The sequence below is a fragment of the Carcharhinus amblyrhynchos genome, chromosome 26 (genome assembly GCF_965287045.1).
Source record: "Carcharhinus amblyrhynchos chromosome 26, sCarAmb.v2.hapA, whole genome shotgun sequence".
Taxonomy (NCBI): Eukaryota; Metazoa; Chordata; class Chondrichthyes; order Carcharhiniformes; family Carcharhinidae; genus Carcharhinus; species Carcharhinus amblyrhynchos.
In genome coordinates, this window is record NC_137349.1 from 5985806 (window position 1) to 6011799 (window position 25994).

Here is a 25994-nt window from a genome sequence, read left to right on the forward strand (position 1 = left end):
CTCATAACTTCTACCCATTCACAAAACTCCCCTCCATTTCAAAGCTCTACACATCTGCTCTTGCATCTATCCTCCCTCACTCTTCTTTCAGAACTCTACCCATCTGACTCTCACATACTACCTCCCACAGCACCCTCTCTTTCACAATAACCTCCCCTTCACTATTCCCACTCCAGCTCTCACTAACCCCACTCTCGCAACTTCCCCTTCCCCACCCCCCTCAGTGTTTCTTGAGTGTTGTTGGAGCTGTAGTCAAGGGAAATGGAGAATATAGAATCATAGAACCCTACAGTACAGAAAGAGGCCCTTCGGCCCATCGAGTCTGCACGAAACACAATCCCACCCAGGCCCTACTCCCATATCCCTACTTATTATACCCACTAAACCCTCTAACGTACGCATCTCTGGACACTAAGAGGCAATTTCTTAGCATGGCCAATCAACCTAACCTGCACATCTTTGGACTGTGGGAGGAAACCGGAGTACCTGGAGGAAACCCACACAGACACGAGGAGAACATGCAAACTCCACACAGACAGTGACCTGAGCCGGGAATCGAACCCAGGACCCTGGAGCTGTGAAGCAACAGTGCTAACTACTGTGCTACTGTGCCGCCCAATATTCATCAAACTCTTGACTTGTGTCTTGTAGATAATGAACAGGCATTGAGGATTCGGAGGCAAATTACTCGCTGCAGAATACCCATCCTCTGAATTGAAAGACTGTTCTCATGTACTATCTTGTGCTCTCATAGTCCCCACCCAGCCCTCACAACAATCTTCTCCATTAAACTCCCACCTCCTCCCCCACTTGCACAATCCACCCCCCCACCACTCTCACATCCCTCCCCACATCTCTCACCATTCTGCCCAACACGCTGTTACATATAAATGCATGCATGTGCAGCTCCAACCCAAGGATGTGGAGGTTTTGGAGGGAGTACAGAAAGCGTTTACCAGGATGTTGCTTGGTATGGAAGGTATTAGCTAGGAGGAGAGGTTGAATAAATTGGGATTGTTCTCCCTGGAAAGACAGAGGCTGAGAAGCGGCCTGATAGAAGTTTATAAAATTATGAGGGGCATAAATAAGGTGAACAGTTGGAAGCTTTTTCCCAGGGCAGAAATGACAATTACAAGGGGGCACAAGTTCAGGGTCAGGGGGGAAGGTTCAATGGAGATGTCGGGGGGAATATTTTACACAGAGGATGGTGGGGCCTGGAATGCACTGCCAAGTGAGGTGGTTGAGATAGACATGTTAGCGACATTTAAGACTTATTTGGATAGGCAGATGAACAGGCAGGGTATTGAGGGATACAGGCAGTTGGTCTAGGTAGGACAATGTGATTGGTGGGCTGAAGAGTCTGTTCCTGTACAGTACTGCTTTTTACTCTTTGTTCTCTGTCACAACTACCCCCACCAACAAATCTCCCAATTGGCAGCACGGTGGCACAGTGGTTAGCACAGCTGCCTCACAGCGCCAGGGACCCAGGTTTGATTCCTGGTTGGGTCATTGTGGAGTATGCACCTTCTCCCCGTGTCTGCATGGGTTTAATCCAGGTGCTCCAGTTTCCTCCCACAGTCCAAATGACGTGCTGGTTAGGGTGCATTGACCATTCTAAATTCTCCCTCAGTGTACCCGAACAGGCACCGGAGTGTGGCGACTAGAGAATTTTCACAGTAACTTCACTGCAGTGTTAATAAATAAACTTAAATGAACTTAAACTTCATTATCAGAAGCTCCCGTCACTCATTGTTGTAAGCCCCCCTCACAACACTAACCAACCCCGCACAGACATAATCTCCCGCACAGCCCCCCACCCCACCACCCCACTGTCCCACACATACCCCACCCCATAGACCCCACTCTGAGGTTAGGTTGGGATCACAGTGGGATGGAGTGTGGGGAGCACAGTCCTGGTGTCTCATTCAGACAAGGTGTGAGATGCAGCCAATAGCATGGAAACATGACTGAGTACAACGAATGGTGGAACACAAAGCTACTAATTGTTTGCTAATTCATTACCAAGATGATATAATTTATGCTGACAATTACTTTAATATGAATGAAATTATGCAGATTTTCCATGAAAAATAATTACATTTTAATTTGAAAGTGCGTTCCTGAACAATCCCACAATTGAAGGCTGGAGGAAGGAAGGTGGGTAAAGAATATTGTTTCCCTAACAACCAGTTACTGCCATGTCATACACAACAAATACAGAAAATGCTGGGAAAATCTCAGCACGTCTGACAGCATCTGTTGGGAGAGAATAGAGCCAACGTTTCAACTCTAGATGACCTTTCATCAGAACTAGAATGTCATTGGCCGAATTTTAAAAATCTTGTATTTACCTAGTGGGCAGTACAGTGGCACAGTGGTTAGCACTGCTGCCTCACAGTGTTAGGGACCTGGGTTTGATTCCGGTCTTGGATGACTGTCTGCATGGAGTTTGTATGTTCTCCCCATGTCTGCCTGGGTTTCCTCCAGGTGCTCTGCAGCCCTTCGGTCCATTAAGCCTGCACCGACAACATTCCCACCCTGGCCCTATCCCCATAACCCTATGTATTTACCCTGCTAATCCCCCTACACTGAGGGGCAATTAACCATGGCCAATCAACCCAACTCACATATCTTTGGACTGTGGGAGGAAACCAGAGCGTCCGGAGGAAACCCATGCAGCGACAGGGAGAATGTGCAAACTCCACATAAACAGTGACCTGAGGCCAGAATTGAACCAGGGTCCCTGGCGCTGTGAGGCAGCAGTGCTAACCATTGTGCCATCATGCCACCCAGATCAACAGTCTGTCAATTCAGAGGATGGGTATTCTGCAGCGAGTAATTTGCCTCCTAATCCCCAATGCCTGTCCATTATCTACAAGACACAAGTCAAGAGTTGTGATGGAATATTCTCCATTTCCCTTGACTACAGCTCCAACAACACTCAGGAAACTCGGCACCATCCAGGAGAAGGCAGCTGGCTTGACTGAAACCCTATTCACAACCTTAAATGTTCACTGCCTCCACCACCAGGGCACAATGGCAGCAGCGTGTACTACCTACAAGCTGGACTGGAGCAACTCTCCAAAGTTCCTTCAACAGCACCTTCCAAACCCGCAAACAGTACCACAGAGCTTCACAAACTGTGGGTCGCAATGTCAGTGGGGTCATGGGGACGAGTGATTACGGACGTGAGCTCCGTCTCCACGGTGACAGCAATGCTGACTGTGGGGAGGAGGCTCAGATGGGATGGTCCTGGATGCGGTTCCCTGGGATCCCAGACTTGCAGTCACACAGTCTTCCTCTTTCCTTGATCTGGTGGGCATGGCCTAATCAAATCAATTCCAAGGCTGGTTCGCTGACTCCAATACAGCCTGTGAGATGGTGGCTGGAGAATGCATTGCTGCCAGTTCTCCAACTCTATCCCCTCACTTTACCAACTCTATCCCCTTACTCTCATAACTCTACCCCCTCACTCTCCCAACTCTATCCCCTCACACTAACAATCCTATCCCCTCACTCTCAACTCTATCCCCTCACACTAACAATCCTATCCCCTCACTCTCACAACTCTATCCCCTCACTTTCTCAGCTCCATCCCCTCACTCTCACAACCTTATTCCCTCGCTCTTCCAATTCCATCCCCTCACTCTCACAACTCCCCCCTCCCCCCACTTCCTTTTTCTGTACTCCATCTCCCAAATCTCACATATCCTCCATCACTCTCATCGCTACACCACAAGAAGGAAGCTCTCTGCTATCTCCTCGAGGGCAATTAGTGATGGGCAATAAATGCTGGCCTTTAGCCAGAGACGCTCACATCTTATGAATGAAAAATAAAACAAAAGTCATTGAACCATTTCATACAGAAATTAATTCTTCACTATTCATTTGGAAACTCATGCATCACCAAAACCATCTTCAAGCTCTTGCTCCTCCTCTTCTGAGACCTTGATGCTGTCCAGTGTGTTAAGCCCTGGCATTGGTCAATAAAATAATAATGTATTTTTATAAAGTGAGGTTGATTTTCTCTTTTCAAAATGCTGAAACTTTCTCTGCTCTAGCTCCCCGGATTCCTTAACCAATACATTCAGATTAGTGCATTATTTATAGGAGTATCTGGTTGTGCATTGCCTCTGCATAAACCCTTCTTCTCTGAAACCCTCAAAAGGTCATTGGTGACATTTCATCCCATCCCACTGGACTGGCTTCCAATCTAATCACGATGGTTGCAAAAAAAAGAGTTCAAATGTAATATAACTTTATTAACAACATATTTTCATCGAATCACAGAATCATATGGTGCAGAAGGAGGCCATTCAGCCCATCAAGCTGGCACCGATAACAATCCCACCCAGGCCCTATTCCCGCAACTCCACATACTTACCCTGCTAGCCCTCCAGATTAAAGGGGCAATTTTGCATGGCCAATCAACCTAATCCACATATTTGGATTGTGGGAGGAAACCGGAACATCCAGAGGAAACCCATGCAGACACGGGGAGGATGTGCAGATTCCACACAGACAGTGGCCCATGCTGGGAATTGAACCCAGGTCCCTGGCGCTGTGAGACAGCAGTGCTAAACACTGTGCCGCTGCACCATACTTTCGAGGAACAATAATTTCTTAATGGTTTTGTTTGTAAATAAATTTATCTGACTCTTTATTTTAATTTACCTCCATACACTGGGCACTTCTACACTATGTTGGCAATGTGATAAGTCTCACAACACCAGGTTAGAGTCCAACAGATTTATTTGGAATCACACTGCTCCTTCATCAGGTTACTGTGCCCACCCAGACCAATACCAGCATCTCCACTCTATGTTGGCAATGGCAGTCTAGTTACCAAATTCAAGAATCCATAACTGGTCACATTCCTGAGGTTCTGAACAGCCAAAGAATGAACTGGAAATATTGTTGTGTTTCGTAAGCTGTACAAAAATCCCACAAAACAGCAGGTGATGGGGAAATGGTGGCAATTGGAGATAACTTTCTTCACTGTCCACTATGCCACCAATCTTGGTGTCATCTGCAAACTTACTAACCATGCCTCCTATATTCTCATCCAAATCATTAATATAAATGACAAATAACAGCCAGGAAATGTCCTTGCTCTTTTTCAGATAAAATGTATAGGATGTCATTACATTGCCAAGTAATCTCACACTTGTTGTCACTGGGCTAATAATCCAGCGACCTATGGTAAAGATCCAGGGACCAGGATTCGAATCCCAACACGGCAGATAGTGAAATTTGAATTCAATAAAAATTTGGAATTAAAAGTCTAATATTGACTATGAAACTATTAACGATTGTAGTTAAAACCCAACTGGTTCATAATGTGCCTTTAGCGAAGGAAATTTGCTGTCCTTACCTGGCCCGACCTACATGTGACTCTAGACTCTTAAAATACCCTCCAAAATGGCTAACAAGCCACCCAGTCCATGAGGGATAGGAAATAAATGCTAACCCAGCCAGCAATGCCCACATCCCATGAATGAAATTTTAAAACCTGTATATGCAGCCATATAGAGTTATAGAGGTTTACAGTATGGAAACAGGCCCTTCAGCCCAACTTGTCCATGCTGCTTTTTTTTTAAACCCCTAAGCTAATCCCAATTGCCCACATTTGGCCCATATCCCTCTATACCCATCGTACCCATGTAACTATCTAAATGTTTTTTAAAAGACAAAATTGTACCCACATCTATTACTATCTCTGGCAGCTTGTTCCAAACACTCACCACCTTCTGTGTGAAAACATTGCCCCTCTGGGCACTTTTGTATCTCTCCCCTCTGACTTTAAACCTATGCCCTCTCATTTTAGACTCCCCTACCTTTGGGAAAAGATATTGACTATCTAGCTGATCTATGCCCCTCATTATTTTAGAGACCTCTATAAGATCACCCCTCAGCCTCCTTCGCTGCAGAGAAAAAAGTCCCAGTCTATCCAGCCTCCTTATAACTCAAACCATCAAGTCCCAGTAGCATCCTAGTATAACTTTTCTGCACTCTTTCTCGTTTAATAATATCCTTTCTAAAATAGGATGACCAGAATTACACACAGTATTCCAAGTATGGCCTTACCAATGTCTTGTATAACTTCAACAAGACATTCCAACTCCTGAACATTGAACAACTCATTGAACATCAGACAATGTTCTGACCGATGAGACCACTCTGTCCACCTGTGATTCCACTTTCAAAGAGTTACGGACATGTACCCCTAGGTCTCTTTGTTCTGTAAATTCCCCAATGCCCTACTATAAACTGAGTAAGTCCTGCCCTGATTCAATCTACCAAAATGCATCACCTCACATTTGTCTAAATTAAACTGCATCTGCCATTCATCAGCCCCTTGGCCCAATTGATCAAGTTCTCATTGCAGTCGTAGATAACCTTCTTCACTGTCCACTATGCCACCAATCTTAGTGTCATCTGCAAACCATGTCTCCTATATTCTCATCCAAATCATTAATATAAATGACAAATAACAGCCAGGAAATGTCCTTGCTCTTTTTCGGATAGAATATATGGGGTGTTATTACATTGCCAAGTAATCTCACACCTGTTGTCATAGAAATCTCTCTGACTCAAAGATTTCTGGCAGTGTTACCTGTTTTTGACAGCCCGAGACTGTTCCTGCAAGTGGAAGGTAAATTATCCCACCATACCATCACAGCAAGGAGCAAGGTTGTTCTCTCTTGTTTACCTGTATCATCCATGGTTCTATTAAAGAAAGATTTGCATTTGTACAGCACCATTCACAACCTGAGGGCATCCCAAAGCACTTCACTTCTATTGAAGCATTTTTGAAGTGTAGTTATTGTTGTAATGTAGAAAATGCAACATTCGGGTGACACGGTACCACAGTGTTTAGCATTGCTGTCTCTCAGCGCCAGGGATCCGGGTTCGATTCCCGGCTTGGGTCACTTTCTGTGTGAAGTTTGCACATCCTCCTCATATCTGCGTGTGTTTCCTCCAGTTTCCTCCCACGGTCCAAAGATGTGCGGGTTAGATTATTTGGCCGTACTAAATTTCCCCTTAGTGTCAGGGAGATTTGCAGGATAAATAGGAGAGGTTACAGGAATAGGGCCTGGGTGGGATTGTTGTCGGTGCGGGCTGAATGGTCTCTTTTTGCACTGTAGGGATTCGATGATGATTCTATGATCTAATTTGGGCACAGGAAGATCCCATAAACCGCAATGGGATAATGATGGGTTAATCAGTTTTCAGGTGTAAGTTGAAGAATAAACATTGGTCTCAGGCATCGGTGAGAACTCCCCTGCTTTTCCTCACAGTGCCACGGGATCTTTACATGCAACTGAGAAGGCAGACGGGGACCTCATCTGAAAGATGGCACTGACGCACCCCCTCAGCACTACGCAGGGGCGTCAGCCTAGAATGTGTATCAAGCCTTTGACATCCATACTGTGATAATATTAGCAATTGTTTCTCTGCCACGATGTATCATTTGAAAATGTTAAGTAAGCTGGATGGCCTGGCGAGACTGCGATCTCTCTGGACCCTCCAGCTGTCAAAAGGTTAAACTCTAAATCTAACCCATTTCCTGACTGTCCGCTTAGTTTAAAGCAGCAATTCAATATATATTAAAAAGAAGAAGGGGCTAAAATAAAATCTATCCGAGTATTCGAAACCCATTTGAGATTGCTTTGGGGGTATAGCCTGATAGGCAGTTTCAGCCACATTGTAAAAGAGTGGGTTAAACATAGCAAATTGAACCAGTCTGAGATGCATGCATTAAAAATTATCTTGTCACTATTTCTGTTTGCCGGCTGTTAGCTTAATCTACAAGATTTCAAACCCATTTGTCTGAATTCATTTATGTCCTGAAAGTACATTAGTTGTATCCGTTAGCAAATCTCTCGAGCCCCTTCCCAGAGACCTTGCTAATGGCAGCACCATTTACACAAGGTTACACCGGGAAATGAATTATCCTCCTTCAATTAGGCTCACTCGCAGTGCTAGAAGTTTAATATCCGCGTTTGGTTCCTTTGTGCAGATGTGATACACCCACTGGGGAGAGGGCCAATCAGGTGAGGCCGCGCCCCAGCGGGATACAATGCCACGCGTGTTGCCGGTGATGTCAGTCGGAGGAGAAGGTGGCTGGTGCCCAATGGGGTTCAAATGGAGGGCAGAGAAACCACAAGAGCACTCTGGTAAATTCTGCCCAATATTTAAAAATATGCCTGTAAAATACCGCGACCAGGATTTCCCCAGCCCATCCGCCCGCCACGGAAATCGTAGCGGGCGGGACACGGACCATGCAAAAGTCCATTGACCTCGGGTTGGATTTTCCAGTCTTTGCGGCGATCGCAGCTGGAAAATCCCATCTCTCGTGTCCATCACACATTAGACATTGCCGATCCAGATGTCAAAATAGGGAGGAGACAGTCATTTTTATTTGTTCTCTTCTGATGGGCAGCCAAGGATCCATAAGCCACCCCTAATCATAGAGCTTCTTTCACTGGGTGATGGAGAGGAGATGGCCTAGTGGTATTATCGCCAGACTATTGATCCAGAAACTCAGCTAATGTTCTGGGGACCTGGGTTCGAATCCCACCACAGCAAATGGCAGAATTTGAATTCACTAAAAAATATCCCTGGAATTAGGACTCCACTGATGACCATAAAGCCATTATCATATTGTTGGAAAAACCCATCCAGTTCACTAATGTTCTTTAGGGAAAGAAATCTGCCATCCTTACCTGGTTTGGAGTCACATCTACTACAAACAACTCAAGAATGGTTTCTTCCCTGCTGCCATCAGACTTTTGAATGGAGTTACCTCGCATTAAGTTGATCTTTCTCTACACCCTAGCTATAACTGTAACATTACATTCAACACTCTCTCCTTTCCTTCTCTATGAATGGTATGCATTGCTTGTACAGAACGCAAGAAACAATACTTTTCACTGCATACCAATGCGTGACAATCATAAATCAAGTCAAATCAAATCAAAGAATCACAGCAATGTGGTTGACTGTCCACTGACCTCTGAAATAGCCGAGCGAGCCACTCAGTTCAAGTGCAGATGGGGATGGGCAATAAACGCTGACCAGATAGTGATGCCCATGTTCCATGAATGAGTAAAGAAAAGGCAACATTTCAGCATAGTTTGGAGCTGTTCATCTCAGGTGCATTATGGAGAGAATAGATAAAGGGGTCCAATATGAAGTTTAATTGAGACAAATGCGAGGTGATGCATTTTGGTAGATTGAAGGCAGGACTCACTCAGTTAATGATAGGACGCTGGGGAGAGTTACAGAACAAAGAAATCTAGGAGTACATGTTCATAGCTCCTTGAAAGTGGAGTCACAGATGAACAGAGTACTGAAGAAGGCATTCAGCATGCTTGGTCTCATCGGTCAGAACGTTGAATACAGGAGTTGGGATGTCTTGCTGAAGTTGTACAAGACATTGGTAAGGCCACACTTGGAATACTGTGTACAGTTCTGGTCACCCTATTATAGAAAGGATATTATTAAACTAGAAAGAGTGCAGAAAAGATTTACTAGGATGCTACCGGGACTTGATGGTTTGTATCATAAGGAGAGGTTGGATAGACTGGGACTTTTTTCTTTGGAGCGTACGAGGCTGAGGGGTGATCTTATAGAGGTCTATAAAATAATAAAGAGCACAGATCAGCTGGATAGTCAATATCTCTTCCCAAAGGTAGGGGAGTCTAAAACTAGAGGGCATTGGTTTAAGGTGAGGGGGAGAGATAGAAAAGTGTCCAGAGGAGCAATTTTTTTCACACAGAGGTGCTGAATGTCTAGAACAAGCTGCCAGAGGTAATAGTAGAGGTGGGTACAATTTTGTCTTTTGAAAAGCATTTAGATAGTTACATGGGTATGATGGGTATGGAAGGATATGGGCTAAATGCAGGCAATTGGAATTAGCTTAGGGATTTAAAAAAATGCGTGGCATGGACAAGTTGGGTCAAAGGGCCTGGTTCCATGCTGTAAACTTCTATGACTCTATGACTAATATGATGAGGGATGCTGACAGAGCAGATTGGGTGAAACTCTTCCCATTGGAAGAAGATTCATGAACACAAGGGCAAAGATTGAAGGTGTCATGGTGATGGAGGGAAAAAACACGGAATTATACCCAAATATTGAAAATAAAGAGACCTGGAAAGAGTGAAAATAAAATTTACAAGTATGTTGCCAGGACTGGTGAGCCTGAGTTATAGGGAGAGGTTGGCCAGGCTGGGATTTATTCCTTGGAACATAGGAGATTGAGGGGTGATCTTACTGAGATGTATAACATCATAGATAGGATGAAAACACAGAGGTGTAAATATTACCATTTTGCCCATCATGGGAAGCAGAGAGGGCATAGGACAAACCAGGGAGAGGTCCATTGACCTTGAGAGAGATTTTGCAGTTTCATGACAAGGGCAGCAGTAAAACCCCGCTCATAGTCTTTTTCCCAGGGAAGGGGAATCGAAAACTACAGGGCACGGGTTTAAGGTGAGAAGGGCAAGGTTTAAAAGGGACCCGTGGGACAACTTCTTCACGAAGGGGGTGGTTCGTGTATGGAATAAGCTGCCAGAGAAAGTGGTTGAGGCAGGTACAATAGCAACATTTAAAAAGCATTTGGATAAGTACATGGATGGGAAAGGATGAGAGGAATATGGACCAAACATGGGCAAATTGGACTAGCTGGGATGGCACCATGGATCGGTTGGGCTGAAGGGCCTGTTTCTGTGTTGTACTGCTCTATGACTGTATGACCTGAGTTTTGTATACGTTTTAAATGGGACACACACCACAAAGAATGTACAGTCAGCCACTGACAGAGTTAGCTGCAGGGTATCTCTCTAAGGAACAATGGAACCTTTCCCTATTTCCATACTTCTAAAAATGTCCAAAGACTGATTGCCATCTCCCATAAAGACAAGGAGACGTAATGGTCACTGCCATTTCCAGAGACCCCACAACTGATTACTATCTCTGGTAAAGATCCTGGGTGTAAAGACCAGTTGGACTATTGAATTCAGTTTCCACTTGGACTATACAAAGAAGGGGTTAAAAGCTAGCTGGAAGAGCTGCGTGGGCTCTGTGAGGATAAGCCACTGGAAGCTTTTCACATTGAAGGTGTCTGACACAGTAACAGAAGCAGCATGTACAAGTTAGCCATTTTCTCTGTGGGTGTATCGTGAATCTCCCTGTCTCTCTCTCTCTCTCTAGCCAGCCAAAGGATCACAGCTGCAAAGAGAACTTAACTTCCTCTGCCAAACCACAGAACACTGGAATCGAAGAACCAGTTATTCACCTGCTGAAGTCAACTCTCCTGGAGTCAAATCATCACCGCTGCCTCCTTCATCATTGACACCGCACCGTCAAGGACTGCTCCATCTTCCTTTACCTTTATGGGGGCTGCATGGTGGCAAAGTGGTTAGCACTGCTGCCTCCCAGCACCAGGGACATGGGTTCAGTTATGGCCTCGGGTCACTGTCTGTGTGGAATTTGCACAAACTCCCCGTGTCTGCGTGGGTTTCCTGCCCAGTCCAAAGATGTGCAGGTTAGGTGGATTGTCCATGCTAAATTGACCCTAGTGTCAGGAGGGTTAACAGGGTTAACATGTGGGGTTACAGGAATAGGACCTGGGTGGGATTGTGGTCGGTGTACACTCGATGGGCCAAATGGCCTCCGTCTGCACTGTGGGGATTCAATGATTCTAAAATTGAACTCAATTCTTATTTCTAATCTGTGTGAATGTAGATGCATGTGTTTTACCATTTTTCTCTTTATCTTTTTAGTAGTTAATAAAGTCACTGTAACTCAGATTAAATTGACTCCTTTTCAGATACAGCTATTGCATCTGGAAAAATTACCCAAAGGACAGGGAACCTTGTTAGATTAAACCTTGTTGCCTTCAGCACAGGGAGTGGTGGGGGGTAGTGGGTGTTGGATAAAAACAGGGATCACGTCATCCCTTCTCACCCAGGTTTGTAGCAATTGGAGGCATCCCAGCCTGGTGATGACAAATCAAGGAATCTCAGCTGAGTCAACAACAAAATTAGGGAGCCTGACCTGGGGGTCATCGTAACAAAAGTGTTTGGAAAAAAAAACAGAGGCGACATCAGGGGAAAAAACCTGCTTACCCAGAGAATAGTTAGGATCTGGAATCCATTGCCTGAGAGTCTCTGACATCTCTGAAATTCTCTGCCCCCTGAGGGTAGTAAGTATTTAAATTGGAGGTGGATAAATATTTGATAGATGGAGGAATAGATTATTTTGGCACACATATTCTATAGAATTCTGCAGAGCAGAAGGAGGCCATTCAGCCCATTGAGTGTGCACTGGCTACTATCCCACCCAGGCTTTACCCTCATAACCCCATGCATTTACCTTACCAGCCCCTCTGACACTATGGGGCAATTTAGCATGGCCAATCCACCTAACCCACAAGTCTTTGGAGGTACAATGGCACAATAGTTAGCACTGCTGCCTCACAACACCAGGGTCCTGGGTTTGATTCCCGGCTCGGGTCACTGTCTGTGTGGAGTTTGCACATTCTCCCCATGTCTGCGTGGGTTTTCTCTGGCTGCTTTGGTTTCCTCCCATAGTCTGAAAGACGAGCTGGTTGGGTACATTGGCCAAGCTAAATTCTCCCTCAATGTACCAGAGTGTGGCGACCAGGGGGTTTTCACAGTAACTTCATTGCAGTGTTAATGTAAGCCTACTTGTGACACTAATAAGTAAACTGAAACTTTGAATAGAGGAGATGACAGCAGAGGAGTTGACGCCGTTGTAGTTTAGCCAGGATTGAAGGGCCTGGTTGATGACTCCTGTTCCTATTTCTTATATTCTTATGTTATCCAAAACTCTGGTGACTGTTTCCCAACTCACACCAAACCCTGTTCACCCCTGTCAAACTCATTAACCGACACTGACTCCTGGTCCAGCAATGATCCAACATTAATATTCCCATCCTTCTTTTCAAGACCACTTCGGGATCTGACACTTTTGAAAGAAATAATGAAGGCGAGTATAGGGAGTGGGAGAAGGAAAGAACAGGGAAGTTCAGTGACTGGAAGATCCCGCGATGGGAATGGCCGGAAACTTCCTGACAAAGTTTACCTTTCAGGTCCATATCCTTTCATCCGAACTGGTCCTCAACTTGAACTTTAAGCTCCATCTCTCTCTCTCTCTCTCTCTCCGTACATCGTGCTTAATGTTTCTGGCATTTTCTGCTTCTCACAGAATCCCTACAATGCAATGGAGGCCATTCAGCCCATCGCGTCTACACCGACAACAATCCCACCCAGGTCTTAACCCTACATATTTACCTTGCTAATCCCTCTAACCTACGTATCCTGGGACACAAAGAGACAATTTAGCACGGCCAACGCACCTAACTCGCACACCTTTAGGCTGTGGGAGGACCCTGAGGAAATCCGCAGGGACATGGGGAGAATGTGCAAACTCCACACAGTCACCCAAGCTGGGAATCGAACCCGGGTCCCTGGAGCTGTGAAACAGCACTGTTAACCATTGCGCCGCAGTGCTGCCCCAAAATTATTTCAGGTTTTCAGTGTCTGCAGTATTTTGCTTGCATGTTTGAATGAAAATCAATAATTCTTTCAGCTATGAAAAATAGCATTATCGTCCTGTATTTAGGCAACCTCATTATTAATGTAATAGTTTACACATAAAATTTATGCAAACAATTAGAAGCTCAACGAGATCTGAAAATCTGATGCCATTACATTAATAATAGAAACCCCCACATTGATTAAAGTTTGCTGGTGATCACTAAATTTGAAACTATTGAGTTTGAAATCTCATTATAACAACAGCAATTACACAATTCCAACCATCATTCTTGGAATAAAGCAAAATACTGTGCATGGAGCAAATCTAAAGTACAATAAAACAGCAAATCACTTTTGGATATTTTCGCAAGATGTGAAAATGTATTATATAAATGCAAGTTCAATTTTCTGGAGTCAATTGTCTTTTCACATCCATCCCTGGAAATTTATTTTTAAATTCTTTTCCAGGATGTGGGAATTGTTGGTTGGCTCGTGTTTATTGCCCATCCCCTTGAGAAGGTGGTGATGAGCTGCCTTACTGAACCGCTGCAGTCCATGTGGTGTAGGTGCACCCACAGTGCTGTTAGGGAGGGGGACTGTAGAATTATATTGAGTCGACTGCATAGATGTAGGCCATTCGGCCCAAGTGGTCTATACCTGCAATTAGCCTCCACATGAGGGTACTCCCATCCTATTGCACCTAATCCTTCCAATTTGCACGTGTAGCACAGTGGTTAGCACTGCTGTTTCACAGCGCCAGGGACACAGGTTCAATTCCAGCCTTGGGTGACAGTCAGTGTGGAGTTTGCACATTCTCCCCCTGTGTCTGTGTGCGGTTCCTCCGGGTGCTCTGATTTCCTCCCACAGTCCCAAAGATAGAAGACTTCTTACTGTGCCCACCCCAGTCCAACGCTGGCATCTCCACCTCATCAGTCCCAAAGATGTGCAGGTTAGGTGGATTGGCCGTACTAAATTGCCTCTTAATGTCCCAAGAGGTTAGGGGAATTAACGGGGTAAGTACATGGGGTTACGGGAAGGAGCCTGGGTGGGATCGTCTGTCAGAGATTCAGTGCAGACTCGATGGGCCAAATGATCTCGTTCTGCACTGTAGGGATTCCATGATACCCTCCTATTCCTTTTCCCTTTACGTGTCTATCTCACTTTCCCTTAAATTACCTCAATTAATTCATACCCAAATCACAGATTTAATTGTAATTTATTGCCAGATTATATATATATGTTTATCTATTAATATATAAACCGTACGCACATCTTGGTTGTACTTTTGTGATTTGCGATTATTGTCAAATGACAACCGTTCTCAAATAAAAAAGAAACTGAATTGAACTAAAGTAGACGGCGTTACTCCCATTGAAACAACACAAAGTCAGCCTGTATGGGGTTAATGTGACCGCATCCAGATTAAAAACAGCTTCCATGAGAATTGCATTTTCCATTTAGAAACTTACGCATTAAATAGCATTGTTTCCATGTCAGGAAGTTGTAGATATTTAATCAGCAACGAGAAGGGGTTGCTACTTTTGTTTTTATATCTCCTCTCTCTTTAGTATGGACACGTTTCCGCAATGGAAACTCTCAGACTGGAGGCTCTCAAGTAGCTTAGCGTAAACATTATGCTTCTCATGCAAAGACCTATTTCTCATGCAGCTCCCAAACCTATTTTCCTGTTGATAAAGCTTTTGGCAAGTAGTGCCTTTACTGCTTGTGGAAGGAAGTTTTAGTAATACAGGGTCACTTAGCCAATGCCCCATCTCATTTTATTAAACAAGGCTGAAAAAGAAAGGACTTACATTCATATAGCACCACTCACAACCTCAGGAAGCCCCAAAGCATTTTTCAACCAATGAAATATTCTTAGAGTGTAGCTACTGCTATTGTGTAGGGAGCTCAGTTGCCTTTGACTGTGCAGTAATTTCCCGCAAACAGTAATGATATAAATAAATTGAATCATAAGATCCCTACAGTGCAGAAGGAGGCCATTCAGCCCATTGGGTCTGTACAATCTCTCACTCACAGAGAGCTTCACCCAGATTCTTTTGACTACCCTATCCCTGTAACACCACACAGTTACCATGGCTAACCCATCTAACCTACACATCAGGAGACAGGGCAGTTTAGCACAGCCAATCCACCAAACCTACACAGCTTTGGACTGTGGGAGGAAACCAGAGCACCCGGAGGAAACCCACGCAGACACGGGGAGAATGTGCAAACTCTACACTGTCACCCAAGGCCAGAATCGAACCTGGGTTCCTGGTGCTGTGAGGCAGCAGTCCTATCCACTTGTGTCACCCTGCTTGCCAACTATTGTCTACTTTAGATTATCTGCTTTTTAATGGTAAAAATAGGAAGTGCTGGAAAAACCCAGCAGGTCTGGCAGCGTCTGTGGAGTGAGAAACAGAGTTATTGGGCAGAACTTTCCGGACCCATCATTTTATAGTCAGCGAATCCCTACAGTGCAGTAGAAGACCATTTGGCCCATTGAACCTGCCCTGACAACAATCCCAACCAGCCTTACCCATGTAACCCAGTGTATTATCCTGCTAATCCCCTCGACACAAAGGGGCAATTTAGCACGGCCTATCCACCTAACCTGCACACCTTTGGAGAGTGGGAGGAAACTGAAGCACCCAGAGGAAACCCACGCAGGCACGGGGAGAACGTGCAAACTCCGCACAGACAGTGACCCAAGCTGGGAATTGAACCCAGGTCTCTGCCGCTGTGAGGCAGCAGTGCTAACCACTGTGCCACCGTGCTGCCCCAGTTGACGTTAGGAGTGGGCCAGTTATAATGTTAACAAGAGCATGCAATTGCCGAGTAATTTTACACCTCTTACAGGAGAAATCTTTTTGAATTGAAAATTCCTAGTCGTTTATTCTTTAACGGCTGCAGTACACAACATGATTGACCCTGTTCCCCTTATATATATATGTATTTCTGTCTAACAGTTGCTGTTATAATCAGAAATTGTGTTAACAAATGCTCAATGTAGGACTGTAACAGTAACCTGGGAAGCCAGGATTCTGATCAGAAAATCAGGAATAGTCACCCCCACTGGATCGGAAGCTGAACGAATTTGGGATTGGGATTCGAAGACCAGTGCTTCAGGGAACAGGAGTAGAGAATCCCAGATTTGGGTCTAGGCAATAGAACTCAACTACATTCTGTGGTAGTGAAGTCCACATTCTCCACTCTCTGAGTGAAGAAAATTTTCCTCACCTCAATTCTAAAAGGTTTACCCCTTATCCTCAAACTACGATCCCTAGTTCTGGACTCCCCCACCATTGGGAACATTCTTTCTGAATCTACCCTGACTAACCCTGTTAGAATTTTATAAGTTTCTATGAGAGCCCCTCTTAACCTTTTAAACTTCAATAAATATAATCCTAACTGACTTAGCCTCTCCTCATATGACAGGCCCTGGGGGGATTGTTGTGCAGGTTCGATGGGCCAAATGGCCTCCTTCTGCACTGTAAGGATTCTATGATTCTACGAATCCTAATTGCCTTTGAGAAGGAGGTGATGAGTCACCTTCTGGGCAACTAATCCGGTTTCCAAAGATGTGTAATTTAGGTGCATTGGCCACGAGGAGTTTTGGGGTTGGGGTGGTGGATTGGGCTTAGGCCTGGCTCTCTTTATCTCTTTCTCTCTCTGTCAGAGAGTCAGTGCAGACTCAATGGGCCAAATGGCCTCCTTCTGCACTGTTGGGATTCTATAATGGCTGCTTCACTGGATACTAGGGACTCTGAAATTCAGATGGGACCAGTGTGAATGACTTGGACAGAGAGATCAGCAGTGGTCAAGGATGTGGTTTAGGGATTGGCGGGAATAGCCAGTGGGATTATGGGAGTTTCTAGAATTTATGAGAAATCAAAACAAAAGCAAGTGTTCGAAACTTCACCTGGAAACTCCCGCAAGGTGATTCTGAGGCCTTCATTTGCCAACTGGGAGGAATCCTCTGGCACCACGGTGGCACAGTGGCTAGCACTGTCGCCTCATAATGTAAGGGACTCGGGTTCAATTCTGGCCTTACGTGTGGAGTTTGCACATTCTCCCCATGTCTGCATGTCCCATTGTCCAAAGATGTGCAGGTTAAGTGTATTGGCCACAATAAATTGCCCCTTTGTGTCCATAAGTATGTCAGTTAGGTAAGATTAACCATGATGAGGGCGTGGAGTTACAGGCATAGGGTGGAGGAAATGGCCAGAACTCAATGGGCTGAATAGCCTCCTTCTGTATGGTAGGGATTCTATGATGGTTACTTAACTCAGGTGATAAATAGGCTGTTTCGACAAAGAAATGATCACTTAAAAAAGTAAATAAGGAAGTAAAACACTAATGAGGGAAGGAAAAATTATTAATAATGAACTCGAAAATGAACACTTAGAGAGATAATAGCGTTTCTCATTAAACAGTGAGAAGAAAAATCATTGTGTCATTTTTATACATTAGAAAATGATGATTAATTCATACAGATTTGTGAGATAACTGTATCTGCTCGGAATTTTGCACCATTTATTTACAGGTTACGTTTGTGGCTTCAGGTTCCATAAAATCACAGAAACCCTACAGTGCGGAAGGAGGCCATCCAGCCCATCAAGTCTGCACCGACCGCAATCCCACACAGGGCCAATCTCCGGAACCCCTGCTAAACCCCCTGACAATAAGGTGCCCAATCTACCTATCCCGCACATCTTTGGACTGTGGGAGGAAACCCAAGCGCCTGGAGGAAACCCACGCAGACACGGGGAGAACATGCAGACTGCACACGGACAGTGACCCAAGGCCAGAATTGAACCCAGGTCCCTGGCACTATGAGATAGCAGTGCTAATCACTGTGCCACTCTGCCACTCTTCAGTCCATACCAGGTGAACCAGCCTCATCTGGGGCACCGACACTGGTGGTAATGCCCTTAAGGTTTGATATCGAAGATGAACCAGGTAACCACGGCTCCTGATCATTACCCAGCGAGCTGGACTGGATCACTGGAAAGAAAGATTTGCATTTCTATAGCACCTTTCATGATGTCTCAAAGTGCTTTACAGCCAATGAAGTACTTTTTGAGGTGTGGTCACTGTTCTAATGTGAGAAATGCAGCAACCTATTTGTGCATAGAAAGCTCCCACAGACAAACGCTGCAATAATGAATAGACAACCAAAGGAAGGCAGTGGTCTAGCGGTACTGTTAGAGAACTTGTAATCCAGGGACCCAGGTTTGAATCCCACCATGGCAGATGGTGAAATTTGAATTCATGGATTCATAGAATCCTACAGTGCAGATGGAGGCCATTCAGCTCCCGATCCAGTCTGCACCAATCCAGGCCCTATCCCCATAACTCCATGCACTTGTTCTAGCTAGCCCCCCTGACACTTAGGGGCAATTTAGCAATGCCAATGCACCTAACGCGCACATCTTTGGACTGTGAGAGGAAACCAGAGCACCCGGAGGAAACCCATGCAGGCACGGGGAGAATGTGCAAACTCCACACAGATAGTGACCCAAGCCAGGAATTGAACCCGGGTCCCTGGCGCCGTGAGTCAGCAGTGCTGACCACTGTGCCACCGTGCTGCCCTCAGTAAAAAAAAATCATGGAATTATAAGTCTAATGGTGACCATTATCATCTTTTTAATGTGCACTCGGTACGGTCTAACCAAGATTTGATGTAGCTTTAACACAACCTCCCAACTTTTCAATTCTTTCCTTTTAGAAATAAATCCCAGAGCTTGGTTTGTTTTATTGAAGTGGGTTCACTAACCTGTGGCACAATTTTTCATGTTTGCCAAGCCAGGGGGGAGTAAAACCCCGGAGGAATTTTATGTTTTAATGAGATTGTAAGTTGGATCCATTTATTCAACACTCACAACAAACACTCAAGAACACGCTCAGGAATTATGTCATTCCCCGCGCAGAATAATAAAGGTGACCAGGTCACCGAGGGCTGGTGGCAATTTGATTTGATACGGCCGTGTCGTGTGAGTACTTGTTGGCGTTGTTTAAGTTGACCTTGGCTGGCTTGGCTTTGCTTGTAAGACTTTGCGGCCTCGAGGGTTTTGGCCCGGTGTCAAACAAAAACATGCCCTGGCCAATAGTGATCCGGGAAATCGTTTCTGTGTGAAAAGTTCCCCCTGAGGGGGTTCCACAAGGGAAAACAAGTAGCTACTTTTGTTGTGTTGTCCCGAGGCCACATTTCCTGTTCCTCCATTGGCGAGGCAGACTGAGCACAATAAATCAGCTCTGCCGTGACTAAGTCACGCAGGATTGCTGGTTGTCTGGACCGGAGGGTCAGACGAGTACGCCTGCCCCTGGGAACAAAGTGGGCACAGATTTGAATGGGCAGTCTGCGCTGAGCCAGACCACAGTGGTTAAGGGCACAAAGGCCTCGCTGATCCCATGACACTGGAAGTGATAACTACCTCCTTCCCACTTTCCCCTGCTCTTAGCTGGGAAGTGCGCATCAATGGACATTGGATGCGGGCAACATTAAACCCTGATGCGATGCCTCACATGGTTAAATAGCATTCAAGGCACACAGACACTGGAGAGTATATGTGAGCCCTTACCCATAGCACGAATTAATACCTTGAAAGAGAAGGGGACAGAACAGGGAAGGCAATGGCCCCGTGGTATTGTCGCTAAACTATTAATCCAGAAACTCAGCTAATTTTCTGGGGACCCGGGTTCAAATCCCACCACGGCAGATAATGAAATTTGAATTCAATAAACATATATCTGGAATTAAGAATCTACTGATAACCGTGAAGCCATTGTCGATTGTTGAAAAAACCCATCTGGTTCACTACTGTCCTTTAGGGAAGGAAATCTGTCATCCTTACCTGGTCTGACCTACATGTGACTCCAGAACTGTCTCTCTACTGCCCTCCGGAGGCAACTAGGGATGGGTGATAAATGCTGGCCAGCCAGCAACACCCAGGTTCCACGAATGAATAAAAAAAAGATTGAGGTGGGAAGAGCGGGCAAAATGAAATAGGTTCCTTGTAACTACACAACTCAGCAATGGATCTTGTAACTGAGTGAATCTTAAGGCTGAACTGTTCCTGCCTTGCAGAGACAGGATTGGGGACAGGGTGGGAATATAGATGACTGCTTCCCGCATCTGTGTGATCTTACCAGAGACAGAATGTATGGGACACGGGCTATCTATCCAGTAGCAGTGGGTAACCAATTCATGAGCTAATTGCAGGAAAGATAATTTGATTTTGATTTGATTTGGTTTATTATTGTCAAATGTATTAGTATACAGTGAACAGTGTTGTTTCTTGCGCGCTATACAGACAGAGCATACCAAAGGAAAGGAAAGGAGACAGTGAAGAATGTAGTTCTACAGTCATAACTGGGGTATAGCGAAAGATCAACTTAGTGTGAGATAGGTCCATTCAAATGTCTGATGGCAGCAGGGAAGAAGCTGTTCTTGTGCCAGTTGGTACATGTTCTCAGACTTTTGTATCTTTTCCCCGATGGAAGAAAGTAAAAGAGAGAACGTCAAAGGTGTGTGGGGTCCTTGATTATGCTGGCTGCTTTGCCAAGGCAGCAGGTAGTGTAGATACAGTCAATGGATGGGAGGCTGGTTTGCGTGATGGATTGGGCTACGTTCACAACCATTTGTAGTTTCCTGCGGTCTTGGGCAGAGCAGGAGACATACCAGGCTGTGATGCAACCAGAAAGAATGCTTTCTATGGTGCATCCATAAAAATTGATGCGTCGTAGCTGACAAGCCAAATGTCCTTCGTCTTCTGAGAAAGTAGAGGTGTTGGTGGGCTTTCTTAGCTATAGCATCAGCGTGTAGAGACTGGGACAGGTTGTGTGCGATGGCCTTCTTGAACTGCATTAAATTTTAAATTAAAAAAAACTCAATCCAAGCTTTCTTCCAGGAGCTAATCACACCCCTTAGGAAAAGTACTTCTCATTTGGTTTATAGTCAGGAATAAGAGGGTGTGGCTGTGAGTGAGGCAGGTTTTTAATTTTATTTGATTTGGTTTGATTTATTATTGTCACATGTATTGGGATACAGTGAAAAGTATTGTTTCTTGTGCGCTACACAGACAAAGCATACCGTACATAGAGAAGGAAAGGGGAGGTGATGGCCTAGTGGTATTATCGCTAAGTTATTAATACAGAAACTCAGTTAATGTTCTGGGGGCCAGGGTTCAAATCCCATCATGGCAGTTGGTGAAATTTAAATTCAATAAAACGAATCTGGAATTAAGAACCTACTAATGACCGTGATGCCATTGTGGATTGTTGGGAAAATCCATCCGGTTCACTAATATCCTTTAGGGAAGGAAATCTGCTGTCCTTACCTGGTCTGGCCTACAAGCGACTCCAGAGCCAGAGCAATGTGTTGATTCACAACTGCCCTTGGGTAACTAGGGATGGGCAATAAATGCTGCCCAATCAGTGATGCCCATGTGCCACAAATTAATTAAAAAAAAGAAGAGGATGCAGAACAGAGTGTTGCAGTCATAGCTAGGATGTAGAGAAAGATCAGCTTAACCCGAGGTATGTTCATTCAAAAGTATGACGGCAGCAGGGAAGAAGCTGTTCTTGAATTGATTGGTACATGACCTCAGACTTTTGTATCTTTTTCCTGATGGAAGAAGGTGGGAGATGCGACTAGTGTGGTAGACAGAGGATGTGACTAGTGCGGTAGACAGAGGGGAACCAGTGGATGTGGTGTTTCTCGATTTTCAAAAGGTGTTTGATAAGGTGCCGCACAAAAGGTTGCTTCAGAAGGTTAGGGGGCATGGAGTTGAGGGTAAGGTGTTAGTGTGGATAGAGGATTGGTTGTTTAATAGGAGGCAGAGAGCTGGTATCAATGGGTGCTATTCTGATAGGCGGTTGGTGACTAGTGGAGTGCTGCAGGGATCAGTGCTGGGGCCTCAGCTATTAACCATTTATATAGATGATCTGGAGGAGGGGGCTGAGTGTAGGGTGTCGAAATTTGCTGATGACACAAAGATGAGCGGAAAAGCAAATTGTGCGGAGGGTGTGGAAAGTCTGCAGAGGGATTTAGATAGGCTGAGCGAGTGGGCAAGAACCTGGCAGATGGAGTACAATGTTAGCAAGTGAGAGGTTATCCCCTTTGGCAGGAATAATAGTAGGAGGGATTACTATTTAAAGGGCGAAAAGCTGCAGCATGCTACGGTGCAGAGGGACCTGGGGGTCCTTGTGCATGAGTCCCAAAAATCCAGTCTGCAGGTGCAGCAGGTGATCAAGAAGGCGAATGGGATACTGGCCTTTATAGTGAGGGGGATTGAATATAAAAGCAGGGAGGTCTTGCTGCAACTGTACAGAGCACTGGTGAGGCCGCAGCTGGAGTACTGTGTGCAGTTTCGGTCGCCGCACTTGCGCAAGGATATTTTGGCCTTGGAGGGAGTGCAGAGGAGGTTCACTAGGCTGATACCAGAGATGAGGGGGTTGGACTATGAAGAGAGACTAAATAGACTGGGTCTGTACTCATTGGAGTTTAGAAGGATGAGGGGGGATCTTATAGAGACGTATAAGATAGTGAAGGGGATGGATAGGGTAGAGGTAGAGAGATTCTTCCCGGTCAGAAAGGACAACAGGATTAGAGGGCACAGCCTCAAGATAAGGGGGGGGTGGCAGTTTAGAACGGAGTTGAGGAGGAACTTCTTCACTCAAAGGGTGGTGAATCTCTGGAATTCTCTGCCCGTTGAAGTGGTGGAGGCTGCCTCGCTCAATATTTTTAAGACGCGGGTAGATAGGTTTTTGGTAGGCAAGGGGATTAAGGGTTATGGGGAGAAAGTGGGAAAGTGGAACTGATCCACTTCAGATTAGCCATGATCTTATTGAATGGCGGGGCAGGCTCGAAGGGCTAGATGGCCTACTCCTGCTCCTATTTCTTATGTTCTTATGAATGGCGAGGGTGCGTGTGGGTCCTTGATTATGCTGGCTGCATTTCCAAGGCAGCGGGAAGTGTTGACAGAGTCAATGGCCCATTGGCAGGGTGAGGCATCACCTGTCTGCCGCCAGTCCAAATGTACCTTGGTGTTCTCTCTGTTGCTTTACTCCCCCTCCCTTTTTCTCTCTCTCGGGGACAAGGCACCTGGCTCTGCATAATCGGAGTCTCCGAGCGTCGGTTCCCCCAGCGCAATTTTACATTAAAGTACCAAATATATGCGGCTGTCAGCTGCCGTGCATATCAAGTGTTTTGTTTCTTCTTGTCTTCATAATTTACAACTTTGTCAAACGGAAATATCCCAGACAAGTTACTGTGTGTTTCCTAACGATTCTACAAAGAGCTAAAGACGGAGCCCCTGGCAACTCAGGATTAATGTTATACCGTGCGCGGGGAAAGTGGCCCTAATAGGATGCAGCACACTAACTAGGCCTCAGAATGCCTCCTGCGACTATAAAAACTACAAAGGCAACTTTGTTTAGGGATCCACATTGGGGTGTACACAAGAGCCCTGTCTAAAAAATATACGACTAGATGGCCTTTGAGAATGACTCTCAGGCCTGTCAGGGCAATTTGTGTTTAGTGTAAGTCAATTGATCTTTCGCTTATTGAGCCTGCTAAACTGCTGGACCAGCCGCTGTGTAACCGCTCATTTATGGCCCCTTAGCCGGTGAATGACGGCAGGATCTTCAACTAAACGGGTGGCGTCACACCGGTCTGACGCACTCAAAACGAGCTGCTTCTCCGCAATGGGTGGATGCAAAATTCATCACAACTCAGCAACGGAGCTTGTAACTGAGTGCTCCCATCCATCAGGTCATAAGACTGAGTTGAGGAGAGTTTTGACCCTCCCAAGCTCCTGTGCTTCTCAAATTTTTGCTTCACCACTCCCCCCGCCACCCCCCAATCCTGCCTACCAGCTCTACCTTCTTTACCCCACCACTGCCACCTGTGCCTTCTGCAACCTTGGCTCTCAGCTCTGTAGCTCCTACCCCCTCCCTCCCCCACACCCTATCGCCCCCCACCCTGACACCTCCCTGCCTCTCTCTTAGGAGCGGGGCTCTCTCACACATTACAGAGCACGGGGAGTACAGGCGTTGAGATAAGAGGATCGGCCATTGTCATATCGAATGGTGGAGTACAGGCTCGACGGGCCGAATGTCCTATTGCTCCAATTTTCTATGTTTCACACGGATTGTTCCGGAAGTCTCCAGCAGTTCACAGTGAATCTCTTTTCTTTGTCAAAACAAAAAAGTTTGTGTTAAGATCTGACCGGACAGATATATGAGCGGCACCATGGCACAGTGATTAGCACTGCTGCCTCACAGCACTGGGGACCTGGGTTCGATTCCCGGCTTGGGTCACTGTCTGCGCTGAGTCTGCATGTTCTCCCCGTGTCTGCGTGGGTTTCCTCCGGGGTCTCTGGTTTCCTCTCTGAGAGACATACTGATTGGGTGCATTGGCCGAGCTAAATTCTCCCTCAGTGTACCCGAACAGGCGCCAGAGTGTGGCGACTAGGGGAGTTTCACAGTAACTTCATTGCAGTGTTAATGTGAGCCCACTTGTGACATTAATAAATAAACTTTAAAAACAAGCAATCTAGGAGTGTCGTTAAAATAAAGCCTCCTTTTTCACAAACCTTTCCTTTAATATTTTTCTATATTAGAAAGATATTGGATATGGATTGGGGGAGCAGGAGGGGGAGGGGGTGTGTGACTGTCCGAGCAGACAAGGTAGTTGGAGAACAGGGGCTAAAGTTGGATGCCAAATCTCTCTGCTGCTCTTAGGCTTAGCCCAAGACTGAGATTTTGCGTACCTGTTCACCAAATCATTCACAATTTAAACAGTGTCATTCAGTATAAATCACACGCGCTCGGTCATTAATCATTAATACATCAAATGTTGTGTTACATTTATTAGGAAATATGAATTTAATGTAACGCAAAGTGCTACATATAAAGAGGTTAGTGCACATTAAAATCAGTGCAGCTCAACCAGCTGGAATACACGGCGTAGTTTCAGACTGAGCTCCCACTGGCACAGAAGGAGCCCGGGCTGATTCACCGAGATGAGTGATTGTGACCACCCCTGCCCCCCCCACCCCAACCGCCAATGGTCATAAAGGCGATAGCTGAACACAGCCAGAACTCAACCATCTCGCCTGCCCCAGAATCGGCGCGGGCAAGGGTCCAGCAGCGGAAATTTCCATTGACCTCGGGTGGGAATTTCCAGTCCCGCCCAAGCAAGGCGATAAAATCCCATCCCACACCTTTCCCTGGGCTGGTGGAGGGACCCATCAGAGCAGTCACGTGGCAAGGCCATGTTGGGAGGACCAGGTTCAGCTACATTGGCGGGGACCAGGTTCAGTCGCGTTGAGGGATCCTGGAAGATCTGTCAGGGCTCCTGGTCACTCCTGTCCTGTGGGAAAGCGTAGGCCAGCTGAGGACAATCTCGTGCTCATC